This window comes from Phascolarctos cinereus, unplaced genomic scaffold (genome assembly GCF_003287225.1).
Source record: "Phascolarctos cinereus isolate Bilbo 61053 unplaced genomic scaffold, phaCin_HiC Scaffold_9;HRSCAF=440, whole genome shotgun sequence".
Classification (NCBI taxonomy): domain Eukaryota; kingdom Metazoa; phylum Chordata; class Mammalia; order Diprotodontia; family Phascolarctidae; genus Phascolarctos; species Phascolarctos cinereus.
This window is the reverse complement of record NW_027556402.1, coordinates 115,638,241-115,658,649: the sequence shown is the minus strand read 5'-3', so window position 1 is coordinate 115,658,649 and position 20,409 is coordinate 115,638,241. Positions and strand designations below refer to the sequence as shown.

At 39.9% G+C, this 20,409-nt stretch overlaps 1 protein-coding gene across 3 annotated transcripts in view; it reads left to right on the top strand.

Annotated features, from left to right (window-relative positions):
- The window catches only part of IL15 (interleukin 15), a 401,163-nt gene that overhangs the window by 232,205 nt on the left and 148,549 nt on the right, over positions 1-20,409 (top strand). Inside the window, exon 1 of one of the 3 annotated variants that reach the window (XM_078148945.1) lies at positions 17,931-18,541. The exons of 1 other annotated variant lie outside the window; for it this stretch is intronic. The gene's annotated coding sequence lies outside the window, so the exon portion shown is untranslated. Of the gene's footprint in view, positions 1-17,930; positions 18,542-20,409 lie in introns of those variants that run through there. One more of the 3 variants, XM_020989845.2, reaches the window with a different exon arrangement.

Below are 20,409 nucleotides of genomic sequence, written 5' to 3'. Positions count from 1 at the left end.
GTCATAAGAAAGATTGCATGACAATCTTACTTTAGAGTAAACACAAACATGAAAATCATCTTGTTAGCATATGGATCTGGTATTTATCAAGTATCTTATCTCAAGCTCCTGAATTTTGCTTAACAAAGAAAGAGTGACTGAATTAAAAGCCAGGTACCTTAATTTTCCTGGTTCTGGATCTCAAGGAAGGGAAAACCAAGCATACTCAACTCTATTCTAGTTATATGTTTTATTAATAGCATACAAGCCAATAACAGAACATTTATTCATGACAAAATGACAGAGGGAGACATGCTGCCCTTGGGCCCCGTTCTTGTTCTGGTTCTGGGAAATAAAGCTACAAATATATTTTAAAAATTTAGGAAATAAGATCCATTCAGAATTGTAGACTGATTTAGAATGGCTCAGGAAGGTTGAGGTTTAATACTGAGTAGATAAAGGTAGCTGGAATCTTTTATAAAGAAATGAATTAATAATGTGCATACTTCAAATGTCTTTAAATATTTCAGTCCCGAGTAGATCAAATAAAGTTAAACACAGAATTGGATAGGATTGCCACTGGTGTCATGGGATGATCAGTCATTATGGCTGCATCTATCTAACTGTCCTTTCTCCTCCTGGGGAAAAGGGCCAGTTTAAAGTCTGTATCACCTGATTTATAGATAGATAAATAGATACATATAGAGATATAAACACACATATATGTGTACATATACAGAGAGGTTTTTTTTTCATTTTGTAAGGAGGGAACTATACTTCACCTTAATTTCACAATGGCTCTTACCTTATCAAGGATAATTTGCTCCAATGGCTTGGTGACCTTAGGATGGTCTGAGTGAAAAGGGAGGACTTTCTCCTTTGGGTCTACAAAGTAATTAATAATGAGAAAAGTAGTTAATAAGTAAATGTAGATATCACCAATTCATTCAACTAGTACATCTATTTGAATGTCAAAGATTTCACCTTAATTAGGAAAGTTTTTTTTTTTAGGGGGAGGGGGACAATTCTTGTCATGTAGAAAATTCTGTCATGTAGAAAAGGTATTGGATTTATTCTCTTGGGCTCTATGGGGCCAAGCTAAGAGTCATACTTCTAAGTTACAAATTTTGGCCTGACATCAGGAAAAACAATTAGTCTTGTCCAAAAGTGGAATGGAGTGCCTTGGAAGAGTTTGGTTCCCTTTCAGGGGAGGTTGTCTAGGGAAACATCAATGATTGCTCATTGGCTCTGCTCAAGACAAGATCCTTTTGCAGGTACATATTAGACCAAATGACCATGGAAGTTCTTTCTCATTCTGAGCTTCTATGGTTGTGATGCTGTGGTTCTCTTATTATGAGCAAGGGAAAGAGAAAAGATTATTGAAATGACACCCACAGAAAGCCGTGGAAGCCTATTGTTAGCATTTCAGTGTGAGCATTCATACCTTATGGCAAATGCTTGCCATATAGCAAGGCTTGATTTCTTGTTTCGTTTATTTTCTAGATTTAAGAAAGTAATGGAGAAAATGTTTATGATGCAGATTCAACTTAAAAGTGTATCCCGTGCACATCATCTTCTCCCTCCAAAAACAAGTTGTTAAATATCTACCAGCACATGATTGGTGACAAGTCATGTCAGCCTCCAATAAGTATTGCTATTCCTTTGGGGAAGATGAGGAAAACAAGGAAGTAGAGGGCTCTATTTGTTTGCCCTATTCCAAATGTAGCTGAATTACTTTCATATTTCCAGTTAACTTATTACAGTTCCAATTCCAGTTCAGTATCTGGCATATAGTAGGTGCTTAATAAATGCTTGTTGACTCATTGAATTCCCTTTCAAGAAATCACCTGGGGAAGCTTTTTGGAAAGGAAGTAAGACATAAGGGAATCTAGCAAAAAAGTGATGCTATCTATATTTAATTCATTGTCTTAGATAAAATAGGAGTTTAATAAAGAAAGGGGGAAAGGGATGATCGTTTATATAGTACCCAGTAAATGCCAGGCACTGGGCTAAGTTCTTTACAAATATCTCATTTAATCCTCACAACAACCCTGTGGGTAGGTGATGTTATTATTCTTATTTTACAGTTGAGGAAACTAAGGCAAACGGAGGTTAAATGATTTACTCAGGATCACACAGTTAGGGGGTCTGAAACTGGATTTGAACTCAGGTCTTCTTGATTCCAGGCCCAGCGCTCTCTCTAGTGCACCACTTTGCTGGATATGTCTCTAGGAAGCAAGGACTCAGTTCTTATGTATTAAGAGGAGAATTTAAGCACAGATAAGAAGGATTGTCTATATAAGCTGGTCTTACAAAAAGGCACACAAAGTCTAAATTAAGTATGAATATTGTGTACCTAATCAGAGATTACAGCTACTGGACACTAGGGTGAAAATGTTTAGGCTACAGGATGAATCTGGCTCTCAATTTAGTTTAATTGGGTCCACAGGTCAGTATCAAAAGATATCATGTGCTTATAGTTTCAAAAAAAGATTTTTGGTGTTGAAATCCTTAATGATGACATTCTAAAATGTCACAAGAAGGTGCTAATACTTCATGAAATAATATAGTTATTTTCTATAAAGAAAGGAAAAAGGAAAAACAAGGAAAAGTCTAGGAATCATTTGAAGATTTCTCAAAGCCTACCCTTGCAACCTTGAAAAGTAGTTCTTTATTGACTGGAAATCCCCTAAGACTGAAGTTCCCATTATTAATGTTATTCTTCAAGGCCTTCTGGAACATGTAATTTGGGCTAGAACATTAAGTTATTTAGGAAAGATAACACTGTGATTATCTAACAGAATAATAGTAGGGGTCTGCTTTATGTTACCATCTTAACATTGGTAGAGGAGGTACTTGAGAACAAAGCCAATAAGTTTGGAGGATAGTAGAGGAAGCTGGGAAAGAGGTAGAAAATGTGTTCTGAATCTGGGGTCTGTGAACTTGGGTGTCTGTGTTTTAATTTTATAATTGTATTTTAGTGTAATTGGTTTTCTTTGCAATTCTAGATATTTTATTTTATACATTGAAGGACTCTATCCTGAGGGGTCCTTGCTGATGGATGAGTCCCTGACCAGCACAATGTTATCTGGAGGAGCCCTAGCTCAGCTGTTCACTTCACTTCGCTTGCTGTTCACTCTCAGATCTGTTCTGCCTCCATACCTCCTTACTTGCCCTCTCAAAGATGACCCCATCATGAAGGGACCTTGATAACTGGTCAGTCCCTGGCCAGGATCACAGTATCTTGAGGAATCACAGCCACACTCTTCACTTCACTTTCTTTTTAGGTCTACTTCCTTCTACTCTAGCACCATCTGTGTTGCCCCTTGCATGAATACATCTCCCCTCCTCTTGATTTTTAGCTCCCTTTTATGGTTTATTTTCCTGTGTTAGAATGTAAGCCCCTTGAGAGTAGGGCCTGCCTTACCTTCTTGATTTTATTGCTTTAGATATTAGCACAGTCTGTGGCACATGGTAAATGTTTAATAAATACTCTCTCCCTCATTCTTCTAGCTCTCGCTCTCTCTCTCTCTCTCTCTCTCTCTCTCTCTCTCTCTCTCTCTCTCTCTCTGTCTCTGTCTAGAGTCTGTCTCTGTCTCTCTTTGTCTATCTTTGTCTTTGTCTATCTCTTATCTAAAAACATAATTTTGAGAAAGGTCATAGGCTTCGTCAAACTGACAAATGAATCCATGGTACACACACACACACACACACACACACACACACACACACACACACACACACACACACAGAGGCTAAGAACCTCTGATCAGGTGGAAGCAAGGAATGCCATCCATCTCTCGAGAAGTCCAACAAAGCAAGGACACTCCCTGTCAAGCATGATACCAGGGATGGAAGGAGTTAATTGCAAACAGGGTCAAGATCAGTGAGGATAAATTTGTCTATTTGATAACTCAGTTGGCTACAGCCAGTCCTGTGTAGACCAAAGGGATTGGAAAGCAAACTATGTTGGAGATGTGTATGCTCTTCCAGCTTATCAACAGCTAATACTTCAGGCTTCCAAAGAACTGTTATTTCATCAGGCACTGCCCCAACCAATAAAAATCTTAATTCCTTCATGCCTTAGTGTCTACTTTTAGTCTTAATGAGTGATCAAAAATATTCATCACCTAAAGGCCAAACTTCAGGTGCTGAACCTCTTCTCCACCCCCCCACCTCTTTTCCCCTTTCCTGCCACTCCCAATGACTGCCTCACAGGGCTTATATTAAAAAAGCTTTTCTGGCTTGACTAGACCTGCAGGAGCTTGTGCTCTTCTGGCTTATCCCTGGAGAAAGCAGTATCACCTTTACCCCAAAGAGAGTTATCTGAGAAGTCTTTGGGCCCAGGGTTTATTTACATGTTCTTCAAAATTTTGTACACTGCCAATATAGCTAACTCACTGTGACTCTTCAGAAGATCATTAGCAATTGGGCTTATCCTGATTAAATTTCAAATCTTGGAATTCTTTTTGTAGGATCACTTTCTCTCTTGAATAACATCAAGTGTGTCTGGGATTCTCTTAGTCCAGTGGAAGTCAGGAGGAAAAAGTTTCATTTATAAACTCAAGCAAGTTTCTTTCTGTTCTAGGGCTAGTGGCAAAGAAAATACTATCTTCTTTACAATATTGGCTTCTTTTTGCCTTCTTATTCTCACCTCAGGTGCTCTCATGCCTTCCCTGGCTGCCTCCATTGGTCTACTTTGGCATCATATTTGGGCCTGGCCTCCCACGCACCACCATTGTGTATGTATGTATTCCTTCTCTGACAAAACTTATCTCGCACGTGTCCAAATTCCTGAAGCCTTTGTAAGGGCATTACCTAATGAATATGAAAACAGGGGAGGAAAATCATTTATATGGGAAGATATTAATAGCAGGGGAGTGGGGCATAGGGTAAACGTTAGCTATTGCCTGTGCACTTTGCTCTTCTGTAACTATGTAATTCCTGTGTAACTAAATAACAATACTGAGACCTAGTAGATCCCAAGGAAAGATTAGGAAGATGTAGTAACACTTTTGCTAAATGAAAAGGTTAATTGTTCTTTTCATGCTGTTTTTGCTTTTCTTTTTAATTAATGTTTTATTGATGATTGTCTTGTCTTCAAAGTCATTTTTGGATATATTCACTTCTACCCACTAGGTCTGGGTTCTTTCATAAGAAATTTTTAAACAATGTCAAAATGATGTTTAAACAACAATGTTGGGGCAGCTAGGTGGCACAGTGGATAGGGCTCCAGTCTTGAAGTCAGGAGGATCTGAGTTCAAATCTGGCCCCAGACACGTAACACTTACTAGCTGTGTGACCCTGGGCAAGTCATTTAACCCCAACTGCCTCACCACCACCACCACCACCACCAACAATAATAATAAATAAAAATAAACAACAATGTTAAATTAAACAGAACTAACAGATGCTGGAATTATCAATCAATGAGTCAGTCAACACTCATTTAAATGCCTACTACTATACTAGGCCCTGGAGATACAAAGACAAGAAAGGGAAACATTCCTTGTCCCTAAGGAGTTTACATTCTATCAGGGGAAAATGTATACATAAATAATATATTGCTTCTTCCAACCCAGGACAATCCAAAATCAAGGCTTTGAAGGGCTTTGCATGCTTGTAAAAGAAATACAAAATAACTTTTATCTGCAACATTTTATACCCATAGTTTGGAAACCTCATTGTTAGAAGCAGCTGATGGGATAGTAGATAGAATACTGGAGTTAGAAAGGGTTCAAATTCAGTCTCAGATACTTCCTAGCTGCATGATGCTGGGCAAGTCACTTTAATCTCTATTTGCTTCATTTTCCTTATCTGTAAAATAAAGATAATAATAGCATTTACCTTCCAGGGTTGTTATGAGGATCAGATAAGGTATTTGTAGAAAAAAAAATGCTTGTCAGTGTTTGGTCTTTTTTAAAATTTTTAAAATTTATCATTATTATGAGTGTTTGGTTTTATTAAGCAGTGAGTTCTTATTCCTTTCTTTTCTCCTCTTCAAGGAAAGGAGTAAGGTGCAGGCCCTTATTTATTTTCTTGGGTCAAGATTGGTCATTATAACTACACAATATTGTGTCATTGTATTTGCTTTATTTTAGAGTTCTTTTCATTATTGTAGTCATTACATAAGCTAATTTCTTGGTTCGTTGTCATATAGCTCTTCCCATGTTTCTCTGAATGCCTCATATTTGTCATTGTTTTTGGTGCAATAATTTTCCCTTATATCTGTGTACTACAGTTTGTCTTCCATTAAGGAGTACCTCTCTCTCTCTCTCTCTCTCTCTCTCTCTCTCTCTCTCTCTCTCTCTCTCTCTCTCTCTCCATTCATTCATGTATTTGTTCATTTGTTGTTGCCACAGAGCTGCAGTAGACACCTTGGAGCTGGAAGGTGTAAGAGACCTGGGGTGGGGGTGGGGAGTGGGTGGGTGAGGAGCCGTCTCATTCTAGTTCCTAGTTGGAGCTAAGCATATGGCCTACTCCTTCCCAGGCAGTACAGTAGCCTCCCAACTGTTCCTCAGATGCCTCATTTGCACTTTCACAGGAAATGTCACTTCTTTAGTGGAGAGAAAATGAGTCTCTCTTATAAATGTCATTTGCTACTTTTGCCTCTAGGCAGAAGACTCCCACACCTGTATCCATAGTCATGTCCTTTTCCCAGAGTGCTAGTCCTCCATCTCTAACTACTGATTCTAGGATATCAAAAATCATCACTTCAAGCCCAGTATGGCTCAAAAATCAAACGTAGTTATCCCCCAAGCCTCCCCAAAATTTTCCTGTGTTTGACTTGTTTATTTTCCTCAAGGATATGACTTTCTACTCAGTTCAAATTGATTTAACAAGCTTTTCGGAGATACAAAGAGAAAGAAAGAAAAGGGAGAAGAAAGGAAGGAGAAGAACAAAAATAAAGAAGTAAAGAAAGAAAGGGAAAGAGAAAGGGAGGGAGAGAGGAAGAAGAAGGAAAGAAAACATAGTCCCTGTCCTCCAAGAGCATATCCTAGATCTACTCAGTTGTCAGGTTCTGTCCATTGAACCTCCAAAATATTTCTCACATCTGTCTATCCTTTCTATTTCCATTGCTCCCACCCTACTCCATATTCCCATAACCATCTACCTAGACCATGGCAATAGCCTCTCCATGGGTTTTACCAACTCCATTTTCTAACCAACTCCAAATCATTGCTCATACCATTGATATGATCATGTTACTTTTCTGTTCAAAATCCTTCAACGGCTTCCTAATACCAAATAAAGTTCAAATTTTTTAGCTTGATATTTTAGGTCTTCCAAAATCTGGTATCATTTCAACTTTCCAGGCTTATCTCATATTGCATCCTTCTATATACTCTATGCCCTGGTAGGTATTTAGAGTTCTGCTATTTCTGTCTCCTATATCTTTGGTCAAGCAGTTCCTATATTTGGGGTGCTATCCCCCAACCTAATCCATATCAGTGGAAATTCAACTTATCATTTAAGGACTCTGGTTGCAATGCACATCTTTCTAATAATCCTTCTTTGTATTCCCCACCCCCATCTTTTACAGAACTTAGCTTATATCTTGATTTTGAAATTTATCGAGTATAATTCCTTATTATAGTGACTGTAGTATGAGCTCTCTCCCCCTATTTGAAGGCAAGGCTCATGTGGAATTTAGTTTTTACATCTTCCCATTGCCTAGCATAGTGTTTTACATTTATTTGGCCTTCAAGGAGACCCTAAATACTTTGGACCAAGAGGATATTGTTGTATCCTTCAAATAAATAACCAAATACACATCTGATCTTAATCATTTTGAAGTTTGCAAAGTTCTTTATATACATTATCTAATTTAGGCCTCAAAAGGAACTTGTGGGTCATTCTCTCCATTTTATAAAAGAGGAAACTTAGGATCAGAGAAATGAAGTGACTTGTCTGTGGTCACACAATGAATAAGTGTCAGAAGTGAGACTGGAACCCAGTTCTTCTTGAGAATAAATCTGATACTCTATTATATTATTATGTAGACAACTGTGCAGAAGGGAGGGCACTGAGTGAGGAAGTTGGTACATATATGCCTTGAGAACATGTTTTGTCATTGAAGTATCCTGAACTTCTTGATTATTAGAAATACCCATATTAGAATGGATTTTTTTAAGTAAAAAGTAACTTTCTTTTTTTAATTAATTAATTTATTTTTGGTTTTCAACATTCACTTCCACAATATTTTGAGTTTCAAATTTTCTCCCCATCTTGTCCCTCCCCTCACCCCGAGACAGCATGCATTCTGAGTACTCCTTCTCCTAATCTGCCCTCCCTTCTATCTCTCCCCCCCTTCTCTCATCCCTTTCCCCTTTAATTTTCCTATAGGGCAGGATAGATTTTTATACCCCATTTCCTGTATATCTTATTTCCCAGTTGCATGTGAAAACAATTTTTTTTCAACTTTTGTTTATAAAATTTTGAGTTCCCAATTTTGTCCCGTCCTCCCTCCCCACCCATCCGCATTGAGAAAACAAGCAGCTCAATACAGATCATACATGTGTAGCCATGCAAAACACTTCCATAGTAGTCATGTGGTGAAAAACTAAATATATTTCCCTTCATCCTATCCTGCCCTCTATTTATTCTATTCTCTCTTTTGACCCTGTTCCTTCTTAGAAGTGTTTACTTCTCATTAGCCTCTCCTCCAATCTGCTCTCCCCTCTATCATCCTCTTGATCTCTTGTCCCCTTCCCCCCTATTTCCCCGTACAGTAACATAGATTTCCATACCCAATTGAGTATGTGTGTTATTCTCTCCTTAAGCCAAATCCAATGAGAATAACTCACTCATTCCCTCTCACCTTCCCCCATTTCCCCTCCACTGTAGAAGCCTTTTCTCGTCTGTTTTATGTGCGATAATTTACCCCATTCTACCTCTCCCTTTCTCCTTCTCTCTGTATAATCCTCTCTCACTCCTTAACTTTATTCTCCAGATATCACCCCTTCATCTTCAACTCACCCTGTGCCCTCTATCTATCTATCTATCTATCTATCTATCTATCTATCTATCTATCTATCCATACATATAATTTTTCCCTCCAACTACTTTAATACTGACAAAGGACTCATGAATTATAAATATCATCTTTCCATGCAGAATGTAAAGAGTTCAACCTTAATAAGTCTCTTATGATTTCTCTTTCCTGTTTACCTCTTCATGTTTCTCTTAAATCTTGTATCTGAAAGTCAAATTTTCTATTCAGCCTCTGGTCTTTTCATCAAGAATGCTTGAAAGTCCTCTATTTCACTGAATATCCGTTTTTTCCCTGAAGAATTATGCCCAGTTTTGCTGGGTAGATGATTCTTGGTTGTAATCCTATCTCCTTTGCCTTCCAGAATATTATATTTCAAGCCCTGTGGTCCCTTAACGTAGAAGTTACTAAATCTTGTGTTATCCTGATTGTGTTTCCACAGTACTTGAATTGTTTCTTTCTGGCTGCTTGCAATATTTTCTCCTTGACCTGACCTGGGAACTCTGGAATTTCGCTACAGTATTCCTAGGAGTTTTCCTTTGGGGATGTCTTTCAGGAGGTGATCGGTAGATTCTTTCAATTTCTATTTTGCCCTCTGGTTCTAAAATATCAGGGCAATTTTCCTTGATTTTCTTGAAAGATGATGTCTAGGCTCTTTTTTGATCATGGCTTTCAGATAGTCCAATAATTTTTAAATGATCTCTCTTGGGTCTATTTTCTAGGTCAGTTGTTTTTCCAATGAGATATTTCACATTGCTTTCTATTTTTTCATTCTTTTGGATTTGTTTTACAGTGTCTTGATTTCTCATAAAGTCACTAGCTTCCAATTTCTCCATTCTAATTTTTAAGGAAGTATTTTCTTCAGTAAACTTTTGGACTTCCTTTTCCATTTGGCCAGTTTTGCTTTTTAAAGTATTCTTTTCCTCATTGGCCTTTTGGAACTCTTCTGCCATTTGGGTTAGGCTATTTTTTTTTTTAGGCAATTGGGGTTAATGTGCCCAGGGTCACACAGCTAGTAAATGCCAAGTGTTTGGTCCGAGACCAGATTTGAACTCAGGGCTGGTGCTCTATCCACTGCACCACCTAGCTGCCCCTTGCAATCCACCTCTGCTCAGCCGCTCGATTCACCCTTAGTCTGTGGTCTGGAAGCTCTGGAGGCAGCCGCTGCCCCTGGGCCATGCTTGGGAACTGGGGCTGGGACCCTGTGCTTCTCTCCTGAAGACACAGATTTTTCCTACTGACCTTCTAAGTTGTCTTTGGCATTCATGGGTTAAGAGGTCTGGAAACCACCACAGTTGCATGTGATTCAGTCCTCTGAGGCCTGCTTCAGGATTGCTGAGGCCTGCTCACCCATGCCGAACTGCGTTCCTCTACCAGCCTGGTACAATAGACCTTTCCAGTTAACCATCCAGGCTGTCTTTGGCTGGAAATTTGTTCCACTGTTTTTGTGGGTTCTGCTGCTTTAGAATTTGTTTAGAGCCATTTTTTACAGGTATTTGGAGGGGTTTTGGGGAGATCGCAAGCAAGTCACTGCTTTTGCTCTACCATCTTGTCCCAAAAGTAACTTTCAAAGCAAAGAAATAAATATTTTGAACTTAAGACCTTTCATGAATACACATAATTGAAAATTTGCTACAATTTAAAGTAGCATCATGTCTTTATCTACACTCACTGAACGCATTTGTAATTTTAGCCCATCTCAGTACGAACAAGTAGACAGATCATTCAAAAATCTGTTTTTATGTAATCATGTTCTATAGACATAGTTTGTGTTTAAAGATTGTTTTTTGAAGATTACACAATGAAAAGAAATGAAAGTACAGGAGAAAGATAAAGAGAAGTAATTCCCTATTGAGTAGTGATTCCTGGATCAGATCAAGGGAGATAGCTGAAGGGCATTAAGGGGAATCAGAAAGACTGAGCTGCAGATTAGTTGAAAGACAGAGAGACCCAAGGACCTGTTCACAAATGGACAGAAGTCCAAGTGAGGTGATCAGGAAGCCCAAGAACTTATAGGACACAAAACCAGATAGTTCTCTCTGTATGAGAATGGATAGAAGGTCAAAGGTGACCTCTACGGGACAGGAAGGAAGTTCTGTAGGTGTCAAAAACTCAGCCTTCTAGCCTGCAGCCTGTAACACTTTAGTACCACCACAGTCAGATTATAATAGAATTGGAAAACAGTTCACAAAATAAATGAAAATACAATAAAACATGGATAACATTACATTTTTTTAACTATTAATTTTTTAATTTTAATTTTTTATGAAATTTTTTTTATTAATTTATTCATTTTTGGTTTTCAACATTCACTTCCACAAGATTTTGAGTTACAAATTTTCTCCCCATCTCTCCCCTACCCCATTGAAGACAGTATGCATTCTGAATACCCCTTCCCCTAGTCTGCTCTCCCTTCTATCACCCCCTCCTTTCTCTTATCCCCTTCCCCTTCTCTTTTCCTGTAGGGTAAGATAGATTTTTGTATTCCTTTGCCTGTATGTCTTATTTCCCAGTTGCATGTAAAAAAATTTTTTAGCATTCATTTTTAAAACTTTGAGTTCCAAATTCTCTCCCTTCCTTCCTCCCCACCCTCCCTCATTGAGAAGGTAAACAATTTGACATAGGTTACACATTTGTAGTCATGCAAAATACTTCCATAATGTTCATGTTGTGAAAGACTATATTTCCCTCCATCCTATCCCACTCCTCCATTTATTCCATTCTTTCTCTTGACCCTGTCCCTCCTCAAAAGTGTTTGCTTCTGATTACCCCTCCCCCAATCTGCCTTCCCTTCTATCATCCCTCCCCCCTCTTAACCCCTTTTTTCCTATTTTCCTGTAGAGTAAGATAGATTTCCATACCCAACTGAATGTGTATGTTATTCCCTCCTTAAGCTAAATCCCATAAGAGTAAGATTCACTCATTCTCTCTCACCTTCTCCCTCTTCTTCTCCACTGTAAAAGCTTTTTCTTGCTTCTTTTAGTGAGATGATTTACCCCATTCTACCTCTCCCTTTCTCCTCCCAGTACAATCCTCTCTCACCCTTTAATTTTATTTTTTAGATAGCATCCCTTCATATTCAACTTACCCTGTACCTTCTGTCTATATGTATTTCCCCAAACTACCCTAATAAGGAGAAAGGTCTCATGAGGTACAGATATCATCTTCTAAGTAGGAATGTAAACAGTTCAATTTTAAGAAGTCCCTTATGATTTCTCTTTCCTGTTAACCTTTTCAAGCTTCTCTTGAGTCTTGTATTTGAAAGTCAAGTTTCATATTTAGCTCTGGCTTCTCAAGAATGCATTAAATTCCTCTATCCCATTGAAAGACCATTTTCCCCTCATAGATTATACTCAGTTTTGCTGGGTAGGTTTTAATCCTAGCTCCTTTGACCTCCAGAATATCATATTCCAAGCTCTCTGATCCCTTAAAGTAGAAGCTGCTAACTTTTGTGTTATCCCGATTGTGTTTCCACAATACTTGAATTGTTTCTTCTTGGCTGCTTGCAATACTTTTTCCTTAACCTGGGAAATCTGGAATTCGGCTATAATATTGCTGGGAGTTTTCCTTTGGGGATCTGATTCAGGAGGTGGTTAGTGGATTCTTTCAATTTCAATTTTGCGCTCTTGTTCTAAAATATCAGGGCAGTCTTCCTTGATAATTTCTTGAAAGATGATAGTCTAGGCTCTTTTTTTGATCATGGCTTTCAGGTAGTTCAATAATTTTTAAATGGTCTTTCCTGGATCTATTTTCCAGGTCAGTTTTTTTTTCTTCCAATGAGATATTTCACATTGTCTTTTATTTTTTCATTCTTTTGGTTTTATTTTACAATTTCTTGATTTCTCATAGAGTCATTAGCTTCCATTTGCTCCATTCCAATTTTTAAGGAATTATTTTCTTCAGTGAGCTTTTGGACCTCCTTTTCCATTTGGTCAATTCTGATTTTTAAGGCATTCTTCTCCTCATTTGGCTTTTTGGACCCCTTTTGCCATTTGGTTTAGTCTATTTTTTTAAGGTATTATTTTCTTCAGTATTTTTGGGGGGATCTCCTTTAGCAAGCTGTTGCCTCATTTTTTCATGATTTTCCTGCATCACTCTTATTTCTCTTCCCAGTTTTTCCTCTACTTCTCTTACTTGCTTCTCAAAATCCTTTTTGAGCTATTCCATGGCCTGAGACTGATTCATATTTTTCTTGGAGGCTTTGGATGTAGGAGCTTTGATTTTGTTGTCTTCCTCTGGTTGTATGTGTTGATCTTTGTTACCAAAGTAAAATTCTATAATCTGAGTTTTTTCCCCTGCCGTTTATTCATGTTCCCAGCCAATTACTTGACTTTTTAACTCTTTGTTAAGGTAGGCCTCTGCTTCCAGTGTGGAGGGTGTACTGTCTCAAGCTTCATGAGTTTTGCGCAGCTTTGTGTAGGTTTTCAGAGATACTTCAGATTTACTTCTGTAAATATTCAGTGTTTTCAAGGTAGTATGATCAAAGTAGTGGTGTCTGGCCTGTGCTCTGTTCTATGAGTGACCACAAGCACTCTTTTCTGCCTTGGAACTGTGAGGAGGATTTCCTTTTACCCGCTGCCACAAGCTCTGCTATGCTAGTGCTCCTCTAGCCCCAGGACTGCCACCCAGGCCTGCCACCCAGATCCAAGCATGGGAAAAGCAAGAGAATCCTGTGTCAGGGCCAGCAAAGAGATTTCTGCAGTCCGCCTCTGATCAGCCACTTCATCCCCCCACTGTCTGTGGTCTGAGAGCTTCAGAAGCAACTGCTGCAGTGGTGCTCCTCTTTCACCTGGGTCCCATAGACCTTTCCCACTAACCTTTTAAGTTGTCTTTGGTGTTTGTGGGTTGGGAAGTCTGGAAACTGCCACAGCTTCCTGTGATTCAGTCTCCTGAGGACTGCTCTAGGTTCACCGTGGCCTGGTCTTAGCAGCTCAGCCCATGCTGAACTGCACTCCTCTCCCAGCCTGGCGCAATAGACCTTTCCTATAAACCACCCAGGTTGTCTTGGGTTGGAAATTTGTTTCACTCTGTCTTTTTGTGGGTTCAGCTGCTCTAGAATTTGTTTAGAGCCATTTTTAACAGGTATTTGGAGGGACTTAGGGGAGAACTGAAGCAAGTCACTGCTTTTACTCAGCCATCTTGGCTCTATACCAACATAATTTTTCAAAACTAAGCTCATACAAGGCCTGCAGGGATCCTTATATAAGGTTTAATGGTCCCTCCTTTCTATTTGAATTTGACACCATTGTTCTGGATAGTAGCTAGAGGACTAAAAGTCTCTAAGTCAAAATAACATGCTTTGGGTCAGGTCAGTGGCATAGCGGATAGCGCTCCAGCCTTGGAATCAGGAGGACCTGAGTTCAAAATGGGCCTCAGACACTTAATACTTACTAGCTGTATGACCCTGGACAAGTCACTTAACCACAATTGCCTCACCAAAAGCAAAAAAAAATTATATATATAAGCATGCTTGGAGAAGATCCATGGGGTATATGGGTAGCCATGATTCCAGGGGATGAAAAGCCAGAGAAAAGACAAGGAGGTAGGGATATATACCTCAGTAGACAGAAGTCACATAATAGACCAAGGAGACATGAAATATGAATCTGGTTCTAATATTTGACATTCCTGAGGCAGATGGCAAAAAATTAGGATTCCACTCCAGATAAGAATGATGAGTACCCTGCGTGCTGATTGAAGCATACTTTTTAAACTTTATTTTGAGTATGTGTGTGTTTTCTTTTGCAACATAACTGATATGGAAATATGTTTTGCATGCTTTCACATGTATAATTGATATTATATTGCTTGACTTCTCAATGGGTGAGGGAGGAGCAGGAGGAAGGGAGAAAATTTAAAATTCAAAATTTTTAAAATGAATCTTAGAAAAATTTTTACATTGGGAAATATTTAATTAAATGAAATATATTTTAAAAAGAAGGATGAGTAACAAGTTTTGTCTTTAAAAAATAAATTTTAAAAAGGATTTGCATATTCCTCATGAGTACCTCAATAAGAAAATATATTATAAGCTTGTTCTTGCTTTTATGAGAGTACTTTTCTTCAAACTATATTTAAGTTTGCTTTTGAAAAACTTTAAAAATTAAATATAGCAAAGAAATATTTGCACACCTCAACTCTTGAGGTTATCACATATTGAGTACTGCCTAAAGTTGACAATTCCATGTTTTTAAACCCCAAATTTGTTGAAAGGGTATATATATATCAGATATGGGCCTCTTTTCTGGCACTAAATGCTTGAATGTCTGGTTCCCATTCTTGTTTTCCCTTCAATGGGACTATCCCTTCCTCAATGAAGGTATGAGGAAGAGGAGGAAGAAAAGAAGGAAAAAGTAGATGAGGTGGAAGAAAGAGAAAGGAAGACGAGAAAGAAGGGAGCAGAAGAAATCTTTATTCATTTTGATAGGCAAGTGCATTGATTTTCACCATCATTTATGATTAATCTATTTTCAGAATGAATTTCATCAAAATTCCCCTCCAAATTAATATTCCAACAAGTATATTCATTATTTAAGCATAAATCTTATTGTCGGTAACAAGTTCACATCCCTCCTTAAAATACCTTTGGTTTTGCTATTGTGGTCAGTTTGCTAAAAATATTTTTCTTTCATAGACTTAATGCTTCTCAGCAATGCAAGGATTTAAGACATCTCCAAAAGTCTCATGATGAAAAATGCTATCCACACTCAGAGAAAGAACTATGGCGCTTGAATGCAGATAGAAGCATACTATTTGCTCCCTCTCTCTCTCTCGCTCTCTCTCTCTCTCTCTCTCTCTCTCTCTCTCTCTCTCTCTCTTTATTTTATTTTATTTTATTTTATTTCATTTATTTTATTTTATTTTATTGTTTCTTCATCTCATCCACTTAGAATCATTTGCTTCCCTAAGTTCATCTCAGGTACTCTGCCTCTCAAATGGAGAAGCTTTCTAGATCCTCCACTTGCTGGTATTCCTCAAATGATTTGTATCATATATCTGTGTACAGGTGGGCAGAGACTTAATTTTTTTTTTTTAATCTGTGGAGCCTTGGTGTCTAAGCTAATGGTTTTGCAAATAGTAAGTGCTTCATAAATGTTTATTAGATGGGAAGCAGCAGCCGCAGAAACAGCAACAACAACTCTGATTTGCAGATGAGGAAACTGAAGCTCAGAAAGTTAAGTGACTCCTCCAGGTTCACATCTAGTAAAAGGCCTGCTCTGGTCTTTTGAATTTCCAGTGAGTATTCTTTTCCATTCCCCCAGGCTGCCTCTAATAGTTAACTCTGAGCCCAGTCTCTGTACAACTTGAGAAAGACAGATCTGGAAACCAATGAAGAGCTTTAGAAAGTGATTCAGAAAACTACCTGTAAATTCCACTTGTGATGTGTGCCACCTTTTTTAACCTTATGATGATGGCAAACTAATTCTCAGTTGACAAGCACTTTAGGTTATTCTTAAAATAATAAATATTTTTAAACTGAATTGTCAAAAGAAAGAAGCTCTGTTGTTTATTAAATTCTAAATGCCAATGTAGATTCGTTTTCTAATGTTGAGGGTCACTAGTTTAGAGGGTAGGTGTATTTCCCTAGGGATTTTCTAGTCTAACCTCATTTTAAAGATCAGAAGACTGAGAGAGCCCGAGGAGGTTAAATGATTTACCTTAAGATCACACAAGTTATCAGTGGTAGAGTCAGGATAACAACTGCTTTTGGGCGTGCTTTTGTAATTTCTGTCTGTAATCTTCAGTTAGTCTTGCTAATAAGCTTTGGGTATTTTCAGACATATTCATGTCTCCAGAAGCATAAATGTTCCTATGTTTGTCTTTGATCTTAAAGTGATTATTTAGTTTCTCATCATCAGAGTTTGTAATTTTCTCTATCTGACCAAAACTGCATTCAATAAAAATGTAACTTGCATTCAGGAAACTTTTTTTCCCCCTAGTACTGAGTTTATTGTGACTCTTTGGGCTACAAACCTTTTGCTGTTCTGGAGTCCCTAATTATAACTTTGCCTAGGTGCAGGAGGCAGCTTTTTCTCTAATTAGGAAAATGAGTTGGAACTAAATATTTGGGGATGCAAATGAAAAGGGAAAGGATGTATTGAGGCCTGAAACTGGCACACCGGACTTCTTGCTCTACTCATTTCTTTGTACATCTAGCTTCCTCTGATCCCATGGGAACTCGATTCAATTCATTTCAAGGGGTTTTTATTAAGGGGTCATTAAGCACCTCCTCTGTGGAAGGTATGGTCCTTAGCCACCTGGATACAGAGAGGAAAAACTGAATGAAGCAGGCTCTACACTCAAGCTTACACCTGAGATGAACACTAATGTGGATGGACCAGATGTCAAGGACACATAATAATGACTACAACTAGCATTTAAAGAGCACTTTCAAGTTGGCGAAGAACTTTATAGACGTTACCTCCTTTAAGTCTCATGTCATCCTGCTAGGTGCCATCATGATCCTTATTTCACACATATGGAAACCTAGTCTGAGAGAGGTTAAGTGATTTGTCCGATGTCATCAGTCTGGGAGATGTTTGAGGGAGGATTCGAATTCGGGCCTTCCTGTCTCGGGGTCCAATACTCAGTCCACTGTGCCAACTGGCGGCCCTCATATTCAACTTGCACATTCATCAAGTTAATTGCATTAATTCAATAAACACCTACTATGTGCCAGGTACCGTGCTTTCGAAACACTGTGCAGAACATGAGTGGTTCTATTTTCTAGAGCTGAAAACTGATGCTCAAAGTTTCTGAGATTAGTTGTGGTTCGCGACTCCTGCAATCCTACAGACAACGTAGCCTGGAGATAATCAGGTGTGTCTGCCTCCCCTGCTTTCCCTAATAAAACCACACTACCCAGGTACGTCTAGGCTAAGGCATCCCGGGACACTCTCGATCCCTGCGGTGTCTTGGTTGCTTGTCCGATACCCATTCTACGCTGCCTTTTCACCCCGTCTCTGCTTTGCTTCACGGCTAGCGCACAATGTGTTCCTGAACAGCCAAACTCTTCCTCCCAGGTGCCCGCTGGCTGTGGGCACCTGTCAGACAGGTGGCTCCTACGCCCATTTCTCTCCCCCTCCCCCGCTCCATACAATTGCCCCAACAGCTGTCGGCTGAATTGCGGACAACTAGAGAATTCCTCGCCCCAAATCTATTTGCCTAAACTCGGGATTCCAGACTTGACCAGAAGCCTGGGGAGGCTTGCCACACCTGGGACACATGCACTCTAAGGAGGCCGCTCCCATTCCGCTCCCCACTCCCACCGCCCCAGCGGGCGCTACCCCCGGCCTGGGGCCAGCTCGCCGAGTCCAGGCTCTAGAAGCCAGCTGCGACTCTTGGACACTTTCCTCTTTCACTTTTCTTTTTAGCACCAAGCTTGTTTCTCTTGGCACTTGGGGAAGCCCTGTTGACCCTGAAAGGCGGAGGGCGGGCTTCGGCGCAGAGCCGTGCAATGCTTCGGCTGGGAGTGATTCTGGCTCTCACGTTTTTTCTGCTCCAGCCCCGGCTCCTGCCCGCGACCTCGCCGCACCCCAGAACCTGCTTGCAAGCCGGAACCCTATGGAGGTAAGACCTGCGAGTCCTTGGCTTGGAATGGGGTAGGTGGAGTGGGCGTTGCTTAAACAATTTGAAGGTTACTACCCTCAGTCATTCTCGGATCTGGGCATCCGCCAGCTCCGTGACCCCCACCCCATTCCAGGAGGTTGCCTTGGCCATGCCCCGTGTGGCTTTTTTCATTTTCTTCTCTCTTATCCCGGAAGCGCCCTAGCTAGGCTCCAGGGCCCCCAGACTCTTTACTTATTTGCTGAGGTTTCTGTGATTTGGAGCTAGCAGAGGACCTTAGAAATCAAACAACCTTTGTGATTTCACAGAGGAGAAAGCCGAGACTTGCCCAAGTTAATCCGCCTGGAAAGTAGCAAGACCCGAGACTGGAACAAACCCTCCATCCCAAGAGTCCACCTCCAGGCACCTGGCGTCTACTCCAAAGGATTCCTAAGCTCTTTCCCTCGCTGCTCCCCTATACCTTGCGCTCCGCTCCCTCCGGCCCTGCCTTCTCTCCCCACTCCCAGTTTCTTTCCACCATCCCCAAGTCGTAGATCTGCTGCCCACTTCAGTTTCGGCTCTGGGCAGCGAGAAACTGCGCTCGAGGGTTTTGACTGGGAAGTCAGGCAGGGGAGGGGAGGGGAGCGGAGCGCTCTGGTAAAGCCGGGAACTTGCTGGTTTTCTGACAACAGTCACGCTGGCGAAACTGCACATCGAGGTTTGCAGTTGACAGTTCTCACAGTAACTATTGAAGGTGTGGAATCACCATTCTCTTTCTCTTCCTCCTCCTCCTCCTGTGTGTGTGTGTGTGTGTGTGTGTGTGTGTGTGTGTGTGTGTATGTTTATTTGAGGGGTGCATGTCTCATTAGCCAACTGCCCCTTTACTGTCTTGATCAGATAAACACTTCCTCAAGAGGAGTCCTTTACGAGGTAGAGCATTGACCTGGAACTTTTTCCCTCCTCTTCTACTCCTTCTGGCTTCAAAATCTCAGCTAAAATTCTCCCCTTCTGCAAGAAGTCTTTCCCAGTCTTTAGTGCCTTCCCTCTGCCACTATCTCCAATTTCTCCGTTATCTCCCCTCTACCCAGCCTCCCCTCCTCCCCTTCTTCAGATCAGGGACCGTCTTGTCTTTCTTTGTATCCCCAGTGCCTAACACAGTGCCTGGCACATAGTAGGCACTTAATAAATGCTAGTTGACTGACTACCTTATTCTTAGCTCACCTGGATCTCGGGCAAGTTTGTCAATCACAAATGAAGTGATCCTTGGGAAGTGCCCAGATCTCTTTGGGAAGAAATGCAGACGTCACATATTTTGACAGCACCTTTCTTCTTAAGTTTATTTACAGCTTCTTCCTCCTCCCAGAGATGGCCGCCATTAGACACAAACAGGTGTGTGTGTGTGTGTGTGTAAATTTATTCTACAATACTTCTATTTATCAGTTCTTTCTCTGAATGCAGATAGCTTTTCTTTATATGTCCTTTATAGTCAATTTGGGTATTTGTAATAGTCAAGATGACTTATTTGCCGAGTCGTTCTTAAAACGATATTGCTGTTACTATATACAATGTTCTCTTGGTTTTGCTCATTTCATTCTTCATTATTTCATGCAAGTCTTTCCATGTTTTTCTGAGATCACTGAGTTCGTCATTTCTTATAGCACAGTAGTATTCTATTACAATCATATACCACAACTTGTTGGGCATTCCCCAATTGATGGGCATTCCTGCGATTTCCAATTCTTTGCCACCACAAAGAGAGCTGCTATAAGCATTTTAGAACATACAGGTTATTTTCCTTTTCCCTAACCATCTTTGGATATAGATCTGGTAGTGTTATTGCTGGGTCAAAGGATATAGGTACTTTAATAACTCTTTAGGTATAATTCCAGATT